Source organism: Oncorhynchus masou, chromosome 12 (genome assembly GCF_036934945.1).
Source record: "Oncorhynchus masou masou isolate Uvic2021 chromosome 12, UVic_Omas_1.1, whole genome shotgun sequence".
In the NCBI taxonomy this organism is placed as follows: Eukaryota; Metazoa; Chordata; class Actinopteri; order Salmoniformes; family Salmonidae; genus Oncorhynchus; species Oncorhynchus masou.
The window spans coordinates 72,391,454-72,411,896 of NC_088223.1; the positions used below are offsets into that span (position 1 = coordinate 72,391,454).

Sequence of the window (20,443 nt, forward strand, 5' to 3'; positions counted from 1 at the left end):
GGGGGAGTGGCAATCTTTAACTTGTTAGGGCTGCAATCCCGTTACCGGGAGCGATATGACACCAGCTGGTGAACGTGCAGGGAGCCATATTCAAAAGAACAGAAAACTCATAATTAAAATTCCTCAAACATACATGTATCTTTTATCGTTTTCAAGGTAGTCTTGTTGTTAATCCCACCACAGTGTCCGATTTGAAATAGGATTTATGGGGAAAGCACCACAAACGATTATGTTAGCTCACCAACAACTCACTAAAATACACAGCCAATATTACCAGCAAAAGAGAGAGAGAGAGAAAGCACATAGAGATAAAATGAATCACTAACCTTTGATAATATTCATCAGATGACACTCATAGGACTTCATGTTACACAATACATGCTTGTTTTGTTTGATAAAGTTCATATTTATATCTGAGTTTACATTGGAGCATTCCATTCACTAGTTCCAAAAACATCCAGTGTTTTTGCATAGCCACATCATTCAACATCATTGTAGATGATAATACTATACACATGGAATATTAGATATACCTCTCCTTAATGCAACCGCTGTGTCAGATTTCAAAAAAACTTTACGGAAAAAGAAACCCATGCAATAATTTGAGACGGCGCTCAGAACAAATTAGCCTCCATGTTGGAGTCAACAGAAACCAGAAAATACATGATAAATGTTTCCTTACCTTTGATGAACTTCATCAGAATGCAGTCCTAGGAATCCCAGGTCCACAATAAATGCGTGATTTGTTCAATAATGTCCGTTATTTATGTCCAATTAGCTACTTTGGTTAGAGCGTTTGGTAAACAATTCCAAAGTCACAAAGTGCGTCCACTATAATGTGATGAAATGTCCAAAAGTTCCATAACAGTCAGTAGAAACATGTCAAACTATGTACTGAATCAATCTTTAGAATATTGTTTACATATATCTTGAATAACGTTCCAACCGGAGAATTAGAATGACTTCAGATGACAGGTGGAACGCAGGTGCTTCCCCTGTGAACGCGCATGGTGAAAGCATGGTCAACTCGTGGCATTGGTGACTATTTCCTGTCTCATTCGACCCCCCTTCACATTAGAGTCATCAGACAAAGTTCTATTGACTGTTGACATCTAGTGGAAGGCGTAGGAAGTGAAAACTCATCCATATCTTGCTGTAATTTCAATGAGAGCTTGGTTGAAAATCTGCCACCCCCAGAAAAAATACAAAAAGTGGAATTTCTCAGGTTTTTGCCTGCAATATGAGTTCTGTTATACTCAGAGACATAATTCAAACAGTTTTAGAAACTTCAGAGTGTTTTCTATCCAATACTATTAATAATATGCATATATTAGCAACTGAGACTGAGGAACTGGCCGTTTACAATGGGCACCTTTTCATCCAAGCTACTCAATACTGCCCCTGCAGCCATAAAAAGTTAAGGAACACCTTCAGTGCTCGGTTTTCTCCCCCAAGTCTGTCCCCAAACAAATTGATTTGCTGGTTTTAAGCATTAAACTCTCAAATAGCTCTTTGTTGACTGTTGCTGGGCGCTATTGTCCTACATCAGCACCGGCCTGTACTCTACCTGCCATAAGCTCTCTCCTGGCCCCTTACACCAAGTCTGAATTTGTACTGCTTGGTGACCTAAACTGGGACATGCTTAAACCACCTGACCAAGTCCTAAAGCAATGGGACTCCCTAAATCCTTCTCAGATTATCACCAATCCCACAAGGTATGACTCCAAACACCCAGAAAAGGCTACTCTCCTCGATGTTATCCTCACAAATAATCCTGATAGCTATCAGTCTAGTGTTTTCTGTAATGACCTTAGTGATCACTGTTTTACAGCCTGTGTTTGTAATGGCTGCTCAGTGACACGACCTGTCCTGATAGACGCTTGCTAAAAAACTTTAATGAGCAAGCCTTCCTTCATGAACTGGCCTCTGTAAAATGGTATAGAATCAGCTTGATCCCCTCTGTAGAAGATGCTTGGACCTTCTTTTTTAAATATTTTCAGTGGTATAGTTGACAAACACGCCCCCATAAAGAAAATGAAAATGAAAAACAGGTTCAGTCCCTGGTGCGACAGTGATCTTGCAGAGTTACTCCACCTCAAGAATTGCATTTGGCGATAGGCTCGGCACACGCATACTCAAGCTGACCGGCTATCGTTCAGGCAAATGAGAAATAAGTGCACTAAGGCTATGCGGAAGGCCAAAGTTAGAGAGAACTGCTCCTTAAAGTAACTATGTCAGTCAAAGCCCAAAAAGTTCTAGAAAACAGGGAACCTCAGAGCGACCCCCCTACTTTTTTAAATTTCCGCCTGAAGACATACCCAAATCTAACTGCTTGGAGCTCAGGCACCGAACCAAGGATATGCATATTCTTGGTACCATTTGAAAGAAAACACTCTGAAGTTTGTGTAAATGTGAATTGAATGTAGGATAATATAACACAATAGATCTGGTTTAGATAATACAATGAAAGAAAAACATACATTTACAGTGCCTTGCGAAAGTATTCGGCCCCCTTGAACTTTGCGACCTTTTGCCACATTTCAGGCTTCAAACATGAAGATATAAAAAGAATTTTGTGAAGAATCAATAACAATTGGGACACAATCATGAAGTGGAACGACATTTATTGGATATTCCAAACTTTTTTAACAAATCAAAAACTGAAAAATTGGGCGTGCAAAATTATTCAGCCCCCTTAAGTTAATACTTTGTAGCGCCACCTGTTGCTGCGATTACAGCTGTAAGTCGCTTGGGGTATATCTCTATCAGTTTTGCACATCGAGAGACTGAAATTTTTTCCCATTCCTCGTTGCAAAACAGCTCGAGCTCAGTGAGGTTGGATGGAGAGCATTGTTGAACAGCAGTTTTCAGTTCTTTCCACAGATTCTCGATTGGATTCAGGTCTGGACTTTGACTTGGACATTCTAACACCTGGATATGTTTATTTTTGAACCATTCCATTGTAGATTTTGCTTTATGTTTTGGATCATTGTCTTGTTGGAAGACAAATCTCCGTCCCAGTCTCAGGTCTTTTGCAGACTCCATCAGGTTTTCTTCCAGACTGGTCCTGTATTTGGCTCCATCCATCTTCCCATCAATTTTAACCATCTTCCCTGTCCCTGCTGAAGAAAAGCAGGCCAAAACCATGATGCTGCCACCACCATGTTTGACAGTGGGGATGGTGTGTTCAGTGTGATGAGCTGTGTTGCTTTTATGCCAAACATAACGTTTTGCATTGTTGCCAAAAAGTTCAATTTTGGTTTCATCTGACCAGAGCACCTTCTTCCACATGTTTGGTGTGTCTCCCAGGTGGCTTGTGGCAAACTTTAACGACACTTTTTATGGATATCTTTAAGAAATGGCTTTCTTCTTGCAACTCTTCCATAAAGGCCAGATTTGTGCAATATATGACTGATTGTTGTCCTATGGACAGAGTCTCCCACCTCAGCTGTAGATCTCTGCAGTTCATTAAGAGTGATCATGGGCCTCTTGGCTGCATCTCTGATCAGTCTTCTCCTTGTATGAGCTGAAAGTTTAGAGGGACGGCCAGGTCTTTGTAGATTTTCAGTGGTCTGATACTCCTTCCATTTCAATATTATCGCTTGAACAGTGCTCCTTGCGATGTTTAAAGCTTGGGAAATCGTTTAGTATCCAAATCCGGCTTTAAACTTCTTCACAACAGTATCTCGGACCTGCCTGGTGTGTTCCTTGTTCTTCATGATGCTCTCTGCGCTTTTAACAGACCTCTGAGACTATCACAGTGCAGGTGCATTTATACGGAGACTTGATTACACACAGGTGGATTGTATTTATCATCATTAGTCATTTAGGTCAACATTGGATCATTCAGAGATCCTCACAGAACTTCTGGAGAGAGTTTGCTGCACTGAAAGTAAAGGGGCTGAATAATTTTGCATGCCCAATTTTTCAGTTTTTGATTTGTTAAAAAAGTTTGAAATATCCAATAAATGTCGTTCCACTTCATGATTGTGTCCCACTTGTTGTTGATTCTTCACAAAAAAATACAGTTTTATATCTTTATGTTTGAAGCCTGAAATGTGGCAAAAGGTCGCAAAGTTCAAGGGGGCCGAATACTTTGGCAAGGCACTGTATTTATTTATTGTTGTATCATCATCTTTAAAATGAACAAGACAAAATAAACATTCAGATAGGATGATGGGGACAATTTCAGTAGAAACAAGAGGGCAACAGTACTTGTGCAAAGTTTCAGAATGATAACTTCCAAAATGAGTGTGCTACATGACATTCATCATGAAGTCACCCAGGTGTCCCACACAAGTAGCCCAAATGTACCCGAGTGGCCAAATTGGTGAAGTTATATATTTTGAATGGAATAATTATATACAAAATACCAAAATGGTATTGTAACACCCCCCCCCCCCCCCCAAAAAAAAAATGGAGAAAAAAACACACAAAAAATATACACACATTTACAAAATAACACTTTCAATATTTGGAAGACCCTCAGTCCTCTAAACAATATTATGCTGCTGATGCCAGGTGCCATAGCACATCCATGCCTGCAGAAATACATTTGGGCAGATGAACACCACTTGTGGCAGGAGCTGGATGAACCAGCTTCAGTGGGGGATGGACACCTTGGTACTGGGGGCTCCCATTCGGAGTCAGTGTCAAGGTGAAAGAAAATGTTCAGTTAGAATAGTTTCACATATGAGCCCTGTATCAACAGGTAGTAAAAATAATAAACAGATATATATAAGAGTACAGGGAACATAAGGTTGAATATATAATTATAGACCTGCTCGATCTACTGTCTTATTTATTTTATGACATTTCAGCTAGATCTACTGTCTTTATTATAATACAACAGACCAGCTGTATCTACTATCTCCATTTCACTTTGGCCATTGTTGTGGGCCTGCCCTCCCCTCAACAGCCTCAAATTGGCTATTTCATTTCACAAATAATATTTTATATTATTAATTTCAAACAACGACATTAGCATGACAAGAACTAACCAGTCCAAAACGATGTCCTCTCCGTTCAAAATATATTCCTCCATTTGGGAATCGCTAAATGAATCGTTCTCAATCAATTTCTTCTAAAATTGTGTGTACATCTGTATATCTAGACTTAGATTTAGCTTTTCCTGACTTAGTCGCCATACTGATTGATATATAAACAGCTGAATATGCACTTTACCAAAACAATGCTGTGCGCAACATGCGTTGCTTCCGGTATGAAACTTCAATAGCGAATTACTCTCTTTACCCCGGAGTTTACTACATGGGTTGGTCTTCCAACACATAAACATTACATATTGCCGTTTACCTCAGCTCATTGGCTATCTACCCAGCTAGATTTCAAGACGATCAGTGGGTTAAAATACAGTCAATCAACGAAACAGCGGGCAAATCATTGGTGCACAATGATGTCATTACTTGTTGTCTTCAAATCGGTTTCTTTCAGTCAATACGTCCAGCAAAATGACCCATCAGGTTTGGTTGTGTTACAAACAGTCACATTGTGTTACAAACAAACCAGTTGATTGCAATGAAACCAAACATGACTGGAAAAGTCACGTTCTGTGTGTGTATCTACCTCGAATGTGTCGTCAAAAATGGAATGAGACAGAATTCACGACACAAGCGGTTCACAAAATGTTTCGTGTTAGGCTATAGAAATGGATTTTATCAAACAAAAAAAACATTAATTGTGTAACAATGAGCATTGGTAGTGCAAACAGAGGAAGATCGTCAAATGTAAACAATTGATTTTATTGCAGGATAGAGGAGAGAGCCCCATATTGCAGTTTGTGAAAAGTTGCATATCACAGGAGCTATTTGATGCTAATGCAGTATGCAACAGGATGTTTTTGTGCTGGTCAATGGCAGTCAGGTCTGGAGTGAACAAAGGGCTATATCTATTAATATTATTTTTTGAACGGGGCATGCTTATTTAAGATGGTGAGGTAGGCACTTTTAAAGAATAACCAGGCATCAACAAATGACGGGATGAGGTCAATGTCATTCCAGGATACCCCGGCCAGGTCGATTAGAAAGGCCTGCTCGCTGAAGTGTTTTCGGGAGCGTTTGACAGTGATGAGGGGTGGTCGTTTGACCGCATACCCATTGCAGATGCAGGCAATGAGGCAGTAATCGCTGAGATCTTGCTTGAAAACAGCAGAGGTTTATTTGGATGGCAAGTTGATGATATCTATGAGGGTGTCCGTGTTTATGGTTGGAGAGCCCTGCTCTACAGACAAATCAGTAACATTTTAAATATCTAACCCAAACCTAAACTTGACTTTAACTCTAGTACTAAATCTAATCTTAACCTTTTTATTTTTTGGTACTTATTACCCCCAATTGTAATTAGTCTTGTCCCATTGCTGCAACTCGAGAGCCATGCGTCCTCCGAAACACGAACCTGCCAAGCTGCACTGCTTCTTGACACACTGCTCGCTTAACCCGGAAGCCAGCCTCACCAATGTATCGGAGGAAACACTAAAACTGGCGACCGAATTCAGCATCCATGCGCTCGGAGTCACGAGCGTGCGATGGAACAAGAACATTCCCGCCGGCCAAACCTCCCGTCACCCGGACGACGCTGGGCTAATTGTGCGCCGCCTCATGGGTCTCCCCATCACAGTTGGCTGCGACAGAGCCTGGGATCAAATCCGGGTCTGTAGTGAGGCCTCAAGCACTCCGATGCAGTGCCTTAGACCGCTGCGCCACTAGGGAGGCCCATTAACTTGTATTTCTATAGTGAATAAAAAGGCTACTTTTATGAAATAGGCCACATGTTCTTAGATTATATGGGAATAACAGGCATTTTATGTTGACAAGACACTTAAGTTAAATATTTATGTTGATAAAGTTCGAGATAACATAAGAATTTGGTGAATTAGGATAAAGTGTAGGCAGCTGATGAGAATAATCGTCAGCAAACATTTCATTTGAAGTCAATCCACATGGTTGGGAATTTATTTTAGACTAATTGGATAATTACGTTAGAGATTCATGGTATGCAGACACGTGACAATTAATTCACGTTGTGTGAGTAGACACTATATCGGCCTCTAGAGGTTGGATGATCGAAAGGAGGGCTTTGATTGGTTACAATGCCTACTATGAATATTTTACTGTATAACAATGGGCCATCACTCTAAAATTAGCAATGATCCCACTCCGGAACTTTGATATGACCGTATGTATAGAAAAATTGGCCAAATCAAAAGTGGTATATTTTTTACATTCATATTTACATTTTTTAATATCTATAAATATATATTTAAAAAAAATCTAAATACTACTCAGCTTACAGAGAAGGCCGTAAAGCTTCATACAACAATTCTTGATTTGGAGCACATACAGATGAAACATTATGGAGTCATACAGGAGGCCTGGGTAAGTCCAAAACATCCTAAATATGCCAACTTTCATGAATTATTTCTCAATTATGCTTTTAGATACAAATGTCAAATATGTCAACCCAAAGTCAGGAAAAAAAGAAACGTCCCTTTTTCAGGACCCTGGTCTTTCAAAGATAATTAGTAAGAATCCGAATAACTTCACAGATCTTCATTGTAAAGGGTTTAAACACTGTTTCCCATGCTTGTTCAATGAACCATAAACAATTAATGAACACGCACCTGTGGAATGGTCGTTAAGATACTAACAGCTTACAGACGGTAGGTAATTAAGGTCACAGTTATGAAAATTTAGGACACTAAATAGGCCTTTCTACTGACTCTGAAAAACACCAAAAGAAAGATGCCCAGGATCCCTGCTCATCTGCGTGAACGTGCCTTAGGCATGCTGCAAGGAGGCATGAGAACTGGAGATGTGGCCAGGGCAATAAATTGCAATGTCCGTACTGTGAGACGCCTAAGACAGCGCTACAGGACGGACAGCCGATCGTCCTCGCAGTGGTAGACCACCTGTAACACCTGCACAGGATCGGAACATCACACCAGCGGGACAGGTACAGGATGGCAACAATAACTGCCCGAGTTATACCAGGAACGCACAATCCCTCCATCAGTGCTCAGACTGTCCGCAATAGGCTGAGAGAGGCTGGACTGAGGGCTTGTAGGCCTGTTGTAAGGCAGGTCCTCACCAGACATCACCGGCAACAACGTCGCTTATGGGCACAAACCCATGTGACGACCCTCCCACGCAGTCTGCCGAATTCTCTCTCTTTGCTCTTGTTTTCCTTAACAGATGTCGGTGGGTAGAGCCGGGAGGGTCGTCAATAAAATGGGACACACCTGGGCTCCGGTGTGTCCCAGGATAAATGTACCTCTTCCCCGTTCATTGAGGAGACTCTCTCCATGCAGACAGATTTTGGTTGTGGCATTTTTGTGGCCGTTTTTGGTTGCTTGCGTTGGCACCTTTCAAAATCGCTCATTATTACATTTATGCACGCAACCACTCACACTACTGATAACTGACTACACACACCATTGTTGATTATATTTAGTTTACTTAGGTTAAATAAATATATTTTGTTATTCCTTATCTCCACGTTGTCTCCTTTTTTGTTATGCACTTTGAGCCAGTTCGTGACAAGTGGGGAAGGATAGTGGGGAAGGATAGTGGGGAAGGATAGTGGGGAAGGATAGTGGGGAAGGATAAAGTAATCCCATTGATAAAGTAATCCGTCTCACCCCCCCCCCCTTAAATGATTTAGATGCACTATTGTAAAGTGGCTGTACCACTGGATGTCATAAGGTGAATTCACCAATTTGTAAGTCGCTCTGGATAAGAGCGTCTGCCAAATGACTTAAATGTAATGTAAATGCATCCAAGATAATAAAGGTTGGTTCCTAGACATTTTGGCGTATAGCACTTTGTTGCAGTATGAAGGATTAATACTAGTGTCGTTTGGCTTACTAGTATGCATCTTGTGTTTGGGAAAAAACATGGAGTTAACGTTAAACTCTGTAGGTGCTTTGTTTGCATCTTTTGTTACAGCTTGTTTGAGTTCTAGTGTTTGGTGCCCAGTACTGGTTGCCATTGTTTGTTTGGTAAACTTGTCACTGCGGTGGATAGTTCCTTGAGTGCTGTGTTGGAGAAATTACATTGGTTAGTTTCTAGGCCCCTGCCCAGGCTGGAGACTCTTGCTCAACTCGCTGTTGGGACATTGTTCCGAGGTGGTGAGTACAATTGGCTGTGTACCTCGGTGGGAGACTTGGGTAGGATAGTGACACAAGCTACCCGGAGCTATAGCATTTTCCTCTGTTAGGCTTAGCGACGTGTTTCACTTTGGAATACGTTGGGCATGGTTATTTTGTTTGTTATTTTTGTGTGGTGTCTGTGGACTGAGCAGTTGTCTCGGGGGCACATCCATGGCTTGGGGGAATCTGCCAGCATGACGGGTGGTGTATTTCCTTGCCAGCGGGCTACAGTGCGTAATTACCCACCGCAAATCCGCACAAAGACTAGGGGGTTGAGTTACTGCAGGTTTTGGGGAAGCTCCATATATCTCTCTCATCTCTCTTCTGTGGTGCCCTGTGTGATTGTCATTTCTCTGGTTGTGGTCTGATGTGCTCAGCAGAGGGGAACAGCGAGATATATATATATTATTTTTTCTTGTGACTATGGCGTCTTATGAGTTCATTCGCTTTCCATCAGAGGAACTGTTAGAATTATGTACTAAAGAACAGCTGAATGTTGAATGTTGCTGAACACCACAAGGATGAATTTAGTGATAAACGTCAAAAAAATTATATTAGGTTGATATTGAAGGCCAATCTGTGATGATGAGTAGTATTCTTGAAGTTACCACTGGGGCAGCCTCTGCTGCGGACTCGCTGTCTCCCTGCAACGTTACAATGGCTGCTCCATCTGTTAGTCCTAGTAGTTTTCTTTTTGAACAGCAGAAAGAACTACTTCTGTTACAACTAGAACATGATCGTGAGAAGCTGGAGCATGATCGTGAGAAGCTAGAGCATGACCGTGTAAAATATGAAAAATAATTGGCATTTAAACAGGATTCGGAGCGTGCTGATCGGCTAAAGTATGAAAAGCAATTGGAATTTAAACAGGATTTGGTGCATACTAAAATCAAGCTGCAACAAGAGCGGCGAGAGCTGGTTAGGGAAGGAAAGCTCTCAGAGGAGAGTTTGCTCTGGGAAGGTGACCAAGATGTACCTAGGGGTTGCTCCTCTTTTGGTCGTGCACCGGACACATTTGATATTGTTGGGAACTTACGGTTGTTGCCTAAATTTTAAGAAAAGGACCCTGAGACATTATTTTCATTACTGGAGCGTGTTGCTGACGCAAGGAGTTGGCCTGATTCTGATCGCATTTTAATGTTGCAGTGTGTGCTGACTGGTAAAGCGTAGGAAGCATATTCAGCTCTTAGTGTAGCCGACAGTGTCAGGTATGATAAGGTTAAAACGGCTGTGTTACAGATTTACGAATTGTTCCCTGAGGCTTACCGCCAACGATTTAGAACTTTAAAAAGGGATGGTAAACAGACTCATGTTGAGTTTGCGCGAGAATTATCTTCAGTTTATCGCTGGTGTTCCGCCTCTGCAGTTATGACTTTCCAAGGGCCGTGTGATCTGATTATGTTAGAGCAATTTAAGGACACAATCCATGATCGTATAGCCACGTACATTAACAAACAAAAAGTAGACTGTCGCTGAAGCTGCTGTTTTGGCGGAGGAGTATGTTTTGACTCACAAAAGTGTCTTTGCAGAGCCCCGTATTCGGAGTGATTGGGGGCGTTCTGAGAGATTTGGGCCTCGCTCACCGAGATACTTTGGTTCACGGGCAGAGTTTCATTCAACTAGGGTTGAGCCTCCCGTGGTAAAGCTGACTTTGGTCAAGAGTGTCACTACTGTCAAGGTTCAGGTCATTGGAAAAACGAATGTCCAGTTCTCAGGGCTAGGGGTAAATTCAGTACCTGTGCTTACGTTAAATCTAAGCCTACTGCGTTAGCTGCGCCTGTTCCACATCAGTTCACTCCTGACACATGGTCTCATGCCCAGGGCCATGTGAAAGTCCATATTGACCCAGACTATATACCTTTCATTACGGAGGGTTTTGTGTCTATGTTGGGAAGTAAGGACCTTGTGCCAGTGAAGTTCCTAAGACACAGGTGCATATGAATCATTTGTGTTGGACTCTGTGTTACCCTCCTCTGCTGAGACTGATTCGGGGAATAGTGTTCTAATTAGGAGAATAGGTTTGAACACTGTCAGTTCCATTGCATAAACTGATGTTGGGTTATGGACTGGTGAAAAGTGAGGTTGTTGTGGTTGTGCGTCCTTTGTTGCCTATTGAGGGTATCGATGTTATCCTTGGGAATAACTTGGCTGGTGAGAGTGTATGGCCTGTTGTGTTTCCATCTCTAGGGGTTTACACTATGCCGTCATTTGTAGGGATTCCTGATGAGAGTGCACAGAGTTTCCCCAGAGGTGTTCTCTGCGTGTGTCACTGCGCAAGCTAACGAGAATACCATAAAGAAGTCTGTCAATGCTTTCCCTGTTATCCCGTTATCTGTATCCCACTCAGATCTAATCAATGCGCAACGGACTGACCCCACATTAGAAGAGTTGCATGACCAAACTGTGCCTGTGGAACAGTTGGGAGATGTCGCCCATGGCTATTTTCTCCAAGAGGATGTCTTGATGAGAAAGTGGGTGTCTCATGGTAGTTGTTTTCTGGGGGAGGTCACACAGGAGAGCACGGGTTTCAGTCCAAATTACCTTGTGTTTGGACATAGGGTGCGTGGACTTCGATCTGTTCTCCAGGATGACTGGAAGTCTCCTGAGTCCCCTCAGTCACTGTTATCTTGTGTGTGTGATTTCCAGCGACGCCTGTATGCCACTGGTGAAATGGCTAAACAGAAGCTATCATCTTCATAGGAGAGGATGAAGGGCATATTTGATCGCCGAACTGAGACTCTTCACTTTAGTCCAGGTGACCAGGTTCTTGCTCTGCTGCCAATTGTTGGTTCTCCTTTTCAAGCCAAGTTTCAAGGTCCATATACGGTGGTGCGCCAGTACACTGAGCAAAACCATCTAGTTGCCACTCCAGAATGGAGAAAAGCACATCAACTGTGCCATGTAAATTTGTTAAAACCCTAATTATGCACGTTCCTCTGAGACTGAACAGTGGGAGTCCACAGAGGACAGTAAAACCTGTTGTTTTGGCCGATACCGTTATTTCCCTGGGTTCTTGTCATGCTAGGTCCGTGCATGAGGAGGACGATGTTCCTGGTCCCGACGATTGCATACTGCAGGGTAGATTGAAAAATTCAGAGACACTGGATATTTTAGACAGCCTTCTCGCTCATCTACCGGTTGGTGGGCGGAAAGAGATGGTTGATCTGATTCTGAGATTTCCAGGTTTGTTTTCTGATACACCTACAAACCTAATAGAACATGATATTGACATTGGAGATGCTGACCCCATTCGTCAGCGGTTCTAGAGTTTCTTCAGAGAAACTGCGTTGTCTGGATGCTGAGGTCGGGTACATAGCAGAGCCTTCTTTCTCCAATTGGGCTTCTCCCTGTATCTTGGTCAGTAAACCAGATGGGGCAAACAGATTTTGTAAGGACCAATGTAAGGTAAACTAAGCCAGATTCATTTCCTCTTCCTCGGATGGAGGACTACAGTGATCAAGTCGGCACAGCTAAGTTTGTGAGGAAATTTGACCTGTTAAAGGGCTATTGGCAGGTGCCACTGATGAGTAGGGCACGTGAAATCTCTGCTTTTATTACACCCTCTGGTCTGTACTTGTATTCGGTTGTGAGTTTCGGCCTGCGTAATGCACCTGCCACTTTTCAGCGACTTATGAAAAGGGTTGTCTCTGGTCTGGCCGGGTGCGGTGCTTATCTGGACGATGTAGTGATATATGCAGATACTTGGGAGGAACATCTGTCCCGTATTCAAGCCTTGTTCGACCGACGAGCTGCGGGTCGCCTCATGATCAATCTGGCTAAATGGAAAGGTGGTTGTGCAGGGTGAAGTGCGTCCTGTTTTTCCACCACCAACTACTAAAAAGGAACTGATGCGTTTCTTGGGAATGATTGGTTAGTATTGTAGTTTTTGTAGGAACTACACTACTGTGGTCGCTCCCTTGACAGATTTGCTGAAAGCTAAGGCTGTTTACGTATGGTCTTCTCGTTGTCAACAGGCTTTTGAAGATGCAAAGAGCTTGCTTACCTCAACTCCGGTGCTGGCTGCTCCTCGCATGGATTTGTCATTTACCTTGCAGGTGGATGCTAGTCATGTGGGGGCAGGTGCAGTTTTGCTGCAAGCAGATGTGTCTGGGGTTGAGAGGCCTGTTAATTTATTTTCCCAAAAGTTTAACCATTATCAGTTGAACTACTCGGTCATTGAAAAACACAAGTCGAGGTTTTGTCTCACCAGGGGTGATGGTCGGATTCATGGTTATAGTTGAAGGAATGAGCGTTACACCAAGGCCTGTACTCTGGAGCGGGATCGATTTGGAGGTGGAGGGTCCATCATGGTCTGGGGCGGTGTGTCAAAGCATCATCATCGGACTGAGCTTGTTGTCATTGCAGGCAATTTCAACGCTGTGCGTTACAGGGAAGACATCCTCCTCCCTCATGTGGTACCCTTCCTGCAGGTTCATCCTGACATGACCCTCCAGCATGACAATGCCACCAGCCATACTGCTCGTTCTGTGCGTGATTCCCTGCAAGACAGGAATGCCAGTGTTCTGCCATGGCCAGCGAAGAGCCCGGATCTCAATCCCATTGAGCACGTCTGGGACCTGTTGGATCGGAGGGTGAGGGCTAGGGCCATTTCCCCCAGAAATGTCCGAGAACTTGCAGGTGCCTTGGTGGAAGAGTGGGTTAACATCTCACAGCAAGAATGGGCAAATCTGGTACAGTCCATGAGGAGATGCACTGCAGTACTTAATGCAGCTTGTGGCCACACCAGATACTGACTGTGACTTTTCATTTTGACCCCCTCTTTGTTCAGGTACACATTATACCATTTCTGTTGGTCACATGTCTGTGGAACTTGTTCAGTTTGTGTCTCAGTTGTTGAATCTTATGTTCATGCAAATATTTACACATGTTAAGTTTGCTGAAAATAAACACAGTTGACAGTGAGGACGTTTCTTTAGGTCAACAATCCCAAGTAACTCCCAAGGAATATTATTTGTATTATATTGTGAAAATCCCTGAAATATGGTATTTCTCTGTCTTGTTTTTTTTTACACTCACTGCATGTGTGAGTAATATCATATGATGTTAGATTGCACCTCCAGCATGATAAACACTGCCAAAATGTAAATCTAGGTATTTCTGTTTGCGTGAAAAAGAGTGATGAGTGTTTGTGTATTTTTTACATTTATTTTACCTTTATTTAACTAGGCAAGTCAGTTAAGAACAAATTCTTATTTTCAATGATGGCCTAGGAACAGTGGGTTAACTGCCTGTTCAGAGGCAGAACGACAGATTTGTACCTTGTCAGCTCGGGCATTCAAACTTGCAACCTTTCGGTTACTAGTCCAACACTCTAACCACTAGGCTACCCTGCCTAGTATACATATTTGTGGATGTGGAAGAGAGAGTGGAGCGGGTTTGTGTGTGCTGTGTGTGTATGTGCTCACTGTTTCCCATAAGCACCTTCCGTCAGCTAAATAGCCGATAACTCATTGTAAGCCAGCTACTTTTTTAAATGAACTAGGCTTCTTTTCATTTAAAATGTGTAATTCTCTAGTCAAATAAAGTCCATATAGCCTTCTCCCGCTAGAATGAACGATATGCACACAGATAGATCAATGAGTGAGTTAGTTATAAAAAGTCTGATATGCATCTCCTTGTGACTTATTTAGAGGACAGGCGCATGTCAATCACAAAGTGAGCGATGACAGGAAAACTGCTGGTTTGTCAGTCTGCCGACTGTCCATCCTCTCAGTACCTGTATTATTGCTGTACGCTGTGGTCTCCAGTGAATTAATTTACACGTCCTGTGTAATGCGAGTGGTAGCGATTAGTTGAAATCCACTTACTGTTTTGTGGCACATTAATTTATTATTTAATTTGGCATGTTTCATAGGCCTACACAGCCACGGAGGCTATTTACTGTGCTTTGATGACCGAAGAGCTTGTGTTGACTAGTTTATAAAAGGTGTCCATCTGGCTGAATAAAGTCAATGTCCTATATCCCTTTGCTATTCATAAATCATACAACGTAGTTATGTCAATGGTATCACATCCGAACATGTAAACCAAAGATCTTGTTTGCTTTTTGGCAATTATATGCAGACAAATTCTGAAAACATTCTATGAATATGTTGAATCCTCACTGCAGGCACAATAGGTAGTGGATAGAGAGATCCTCATTCTGGTCCAAAATATGAGAACAGATTTAAGGTTATAAACGCTAATGTCATGATACGTATATGGTATTCTTAAAGAAATTGATATATGCCTACTGATTTGATTAAAGTATTGACAATGGAGTCGTCAACTGTTGCATTCTGTGTAGCAAAGCCTATGTTTAACACCTGCTTCATTCTATAATCATACTTCTAGGTCTATTCATTGGCAGAGTAGATTAGTAATCTAGTCAGAAAAACTAGTCTAATATACCGCCTTTCCTCAAAGGCCCACCCACAGTGATTGGCTGACAGGCCAAACTTTTAAAAAGATAGGGTAAGGAAATAATGTCATTTCAGTGAACTAAGTGTCATAGCAGAGCCAATAAAATACAGCACTTGAAAAACAAACATTGTGGCAATTCATATCTTGTAGTAAAACCATAATCTCAAGAGATGAATTTTAAATAAAGGCTCTTACATAAAATAGTTCTGATTATATAGGCCTAGAAGATATCCAAAAAACCACCAAACTAAATTAAGTAATGGTCTTTCTACTCAATACAACAACTACTTTTACCAATATGGGAGGTAAAGCCATTAAAGTATTCAATAATGTAGCTGTGTATTTAAGATGGAACGCCCCACCCCTCTCGCCGGGCGCTACTCCATGTACGGAAAACACTGTACTGTGAGGGCATCATGCTGGACACTGTGCCTATCAGGATTTAGCCAGAGGGGCTCAGGCCTGGTCTCCTCTGTGACGGCAGTGCCAGTCTCACGCTCTCCCTCACATGGTTGGCCGACTTACTGCACTGCTCAAAGCCCCTCAGCTAAACCTACATCTCCCCATCTCACAAACAGGTCCAAATAGAACCGTAAGTCAATATTAAAACGTACTGTGACAACATGAAACTGGTGGTATCAGGCACACAACAGGGACAAGGGTACAGGTTGAATATGGATCATTCAGAATATTACACATCATTCATAGTATGTCCATTTGAAGTGCATGTTTGAACTACTAGACACAATGAGGATGTTTCAGAATCAGAATATTTAGGAAAGTCAGCTGGCTCACTTTTTGACCCTGCCTGCTTTGTGAAGTCTACCCCTGTCCAATGCATTTTCGTGAGGGAAAATAGTCTTTGGAATCATATGATATCATGTAAACATTCTCATAAGGCCTCAGTTTATTGCTTGGAGGGAGGGGGTGAAAGGGCAGTTGTGAAGACGGAGACTAGAGCCGGGACAATACCAGTATCGAGTCACTCGTTAGTATCATGGCAAGGAAACAAAACACCAAGCCTGCCCAGTCCCAGTGAAATACATGTGTGTGTGCGCACGCGTGCAAGCACAAGTGAGGAGGTTGTAAGTGAACTCACTGGATTCTGTTGATGGGGACAATTTTCTCCTGGAGTTGGGATAGCATGCGCTCCTCCTCTGAGGGCAGCAGGACGAGCAGAGCCTCTCCTCCCTCCTTATATCTGTAAGGCGAAAAACAGTAGATTTTTTTTTTAAATTGTATGTCCTAAATTTATAAATAAGTCAATTGGTCAATAGCTCAGAGGAGTGGGTGTAATAACATATGATGAACAAAAATATAACACAACATGGAACAATTTCAAAGATGTTACAGAGTTACAGCTCATATAAGAAAATCAGTCAATTGATATAAATTCAGTAGGATTGGACATGGATTTCACATGATTGGTGTGGTAGCAGAGTCAGAATTAGTTAGGTAACATTGATAAATAAGATGTTTTATTTACATAATAATGCTTGATATTGTGTGAGATATGAGATATTTGTCATTAGGATGTCTTCTTTTATATAATACTGTTGGCAGTTTGCAGTTATCCCTTCTCTGCTAGGGCTTAGTCACTAGGGGCCCAGAGAGGGGAGAGGTCAGGCTTGTCTTCATATGTCAATGTATCTGTTAAACCATGTGATGCTATGAAGAATATCAGAAGGGGAGGAGGACAGAATGGAAGCTTGTCTTCTTATGGGAATGTGTCTGTAACTATTGTATGTCCCCTCTGAGGTTGCCCTTATCTTGATTTGGTATATAACCTAAGAGGCTCACTGTCTTTTCTAATCTTGTCCAGGGGGGGGGGGTATTTGAGATGGTAGTATCTAGAATTGACAATTGAGATACGCCATTGGAGGAGGTAATGGTTTGGTACTATGTTGTACCAAGAACGAGATAAGAACTTCGTTTAGGAGACCAAACTGAATGATAATTTATAGCTAATGCTATCTGGCTATGGGATACTCCTCTTTCAAGTAAAAGGTTCTTTGTGAACTGTTCCTGAGTTCTGTTTCTCATCATGTGAGTTGAGATGGGTGTGTCTTGGCTATAAATGATACTAACAACTGTTTTGTAAGCACTCTCAGATAATTAATTTATAGACACTGAATTGATCTGAGAGTCACAGGGCTATTGTGAAGCTCACATATAATTAAAAGATGAAGTTTATGTATAACTTTGACTGGTGTGTGGTTTGCTCTCTCAATGTTTAGTAATACAGGAAATTACCACGACACTGGGCAGGGGTGCAGTCATAGGTCCACCCACTTGCCAGCCAGACCCACCCACTGGGGAGCCAGGCCCAGCCAAACAGAACACATTTTTTCCCCCAACAAAAGGACTTTATTACAGACTGAAATAATCCTCAGCACCCCACCCTCCCCCTTAGACAATCCCGCAGGTGAAGAAGCCGGATGTGGAGGTCCTGGGCTAGCGTGGTTACACATGGTCTGCGGTTGAGGCCGGTTAGACTTACTGCCAAATTCTCTAAAACAACATAGCTTATGGTAGAGAAAATGGTGGACATTTCTGCAGTCAGCATGCCAATTGCACGCTCCCTCAAAACTTGAGACATCTGTAGCATTGTGTTGTGTGACAAAACTGCACATTTTAAAGTGAACTTTTACTGTCCCCAGCACAAGGTGCACCTGTGTAATTATCATGCTGTTTAAATCAGCTTCTTGATATGCCACACCTGTCAGGTGGATGGATTATCTTGCCAAAGAAGAAATGCTCACTAATAAGGATGTACGGAAATGTGTGCACAATATTTGAGAGATTTTTTATTTCAGCTGTAAAAGGATCCTGCTCAACCACAAATGCATACATAACGTCTACAATCTGCTACATTTGCACAGTTAATGGTACACCTCTTATGATCATAATGGACTTGTTTTCATCATGGGTTTCATAAAGAAGTCCTTCATGATTATAGGAGGGTTATGGTTTTGTGACCAAGTCAGAGACGGGGGGAGAGAGATGGGTTGCAAGACAAAGGTGGCGGAGTGAGAGCTACATTCTTCAGCTCAGCAAGAAGAACTGTGAAATACATGCAGAGTCAGACTTTGAGGACAGAAAGAGAGATAAACAGACAGACTGAAACAAATCTGTAGAGGCTGAGCTGATGCTACATTGGCAGTTGCTACAACTCTCTTTGCAACACTGCCCATTACTTCAAAACACCGGGCAGCTAGTGTGGTGTTCCCAGCTTTTGGCAAGGGTGTTCTCAAGGCAAGCTTAAGTCGATCAAGTGTGCAACGGAAGTCCCCAATTTGAGGCGTTCCCCACCATTTAAGGTGAAGGACACTGTCTAACGGTCGTACCTGCCTCCCACGTGCTAGCTCACATTGCCCCCGCCTCATGCTTGCTGTGTACCGGAGAAAATTGTGCCAGACAGGTGGGGGTGAAGGATAGTTATCTAGCTAGCACACACTGTCATCACAGCCTCCTGTGTACAGGAGTCCTCCTTAGAAGTAGGTGGCTAAGCTAGCACACAGTGTAATTTGCTCCCGCCTATTTAACTAGGCAAGTCAGTTAAGAACAAATTCTTATTTACAATGATGGCCTACCAGGGAACAGTGGGTTAACTGCCTTGTTCAGGGGCAGAACGACAGATTTTCACCTTGTCAGTTCAGAGATTCGATCCAGAAAGCTTTCGGTTACTGGCTCAACGCTCTAACCACTAGGCTACCTGTGGGCATTCCTGCATATGCAGGAACCCCAGTTTATAATTATATTGGTCAATTTTTAAGTTAGGACAACAAGTTTAAAGAGGGGTTGCTGCAGATGTAGGATTGCCCTAAAATGCGGATCACAAGTGAACCATTCTCTAGTCTGTAGCCGAAGTTCATGCCCCTTTGTCGGTGATTGGTCAACAGTAAAGATTCTTCAATTAAGTGTTTGTCATTCAACGAGATAATTTTTTTTCATGCACATTTGTTAACTTGAGAAATACTATACCAAACATATTAGTTCGATGTAAAATTGGACGACTAAGTTCTGCTGTGCAAAAATCGCAAAATGACATTTCTTGAGTCATCTTAGATTAATTCTTAATATTTTGAATTAGAGTACACTGGCTATAGCGCCTCAAAATGGACAAACAGTACTATTACCGCTTCTTTTAAGGGAGGTGCCAGTCGAACTGAATCATGCTGACACCTACTCCAACAGCAGCAGCATGCTGCAAAGACCCCAAACAAATGCAAATGTCTGATCGCAGTAAGCCTAGAAAGTATTCCCCTTCCATCCTGTTAGTTCACACAAAAGAAACGACAAACAAGAGTTTTACCAGGGGGTATGGCAACTCAGAAGCTTCAAATTGTGACATTCGGAGCCCAGAGGTTTAAACAGCTCACTCAACAGACTGCTGAACGAACTGCAATACACACTGTAGCAGTGCAGTGGCTCGAAGCACATACTGACTGCTTAAGACGTGCGTACATTGTTCATTAAGTGTGCGTCTTTGACACAGTTGCACAGAGCCCCGAATAGGTAATGTCTGTCTTAGACACACACTCACTCTTACACCAGTACTCACTCTTTTTCACAAAAATACTGCTGCAACTCCCGGGTGCTATTGGAGTGCGATTACACACACACACCCATGAGTCAGCAATGCAGCTGGGCAAACTGCTATTGTACCAACTCACCATTGTTGTAACAGTGAACAATACCAAACCAGAACGGCATCATGTGTCACCTACAGTACAGTAGGTACCACTTGATTCTGGAGCTTTGGAACATATTTGAAAGCCAGTCGGTGTTAACACTCGAGGTTATAATGTGCAAACTGTAGACCACAGGGAGAGGTGGTGTGAGAGGTGGACCATA

At 42.4% G+C, this 20,443-nt stretch overlaps 1 pseudogene; it reads right to left on the reverse strand.

Moving 5' to 3' along the window:
• The window catches only part of LOC135549402 (probable ATP-dependent RNA helicase DDX10), a 138,145-nt pseudogene that overhangs the window by 105,605 nt on the left and 12,097 nt on the right, over positions 1 to 20,443 (reverse strand).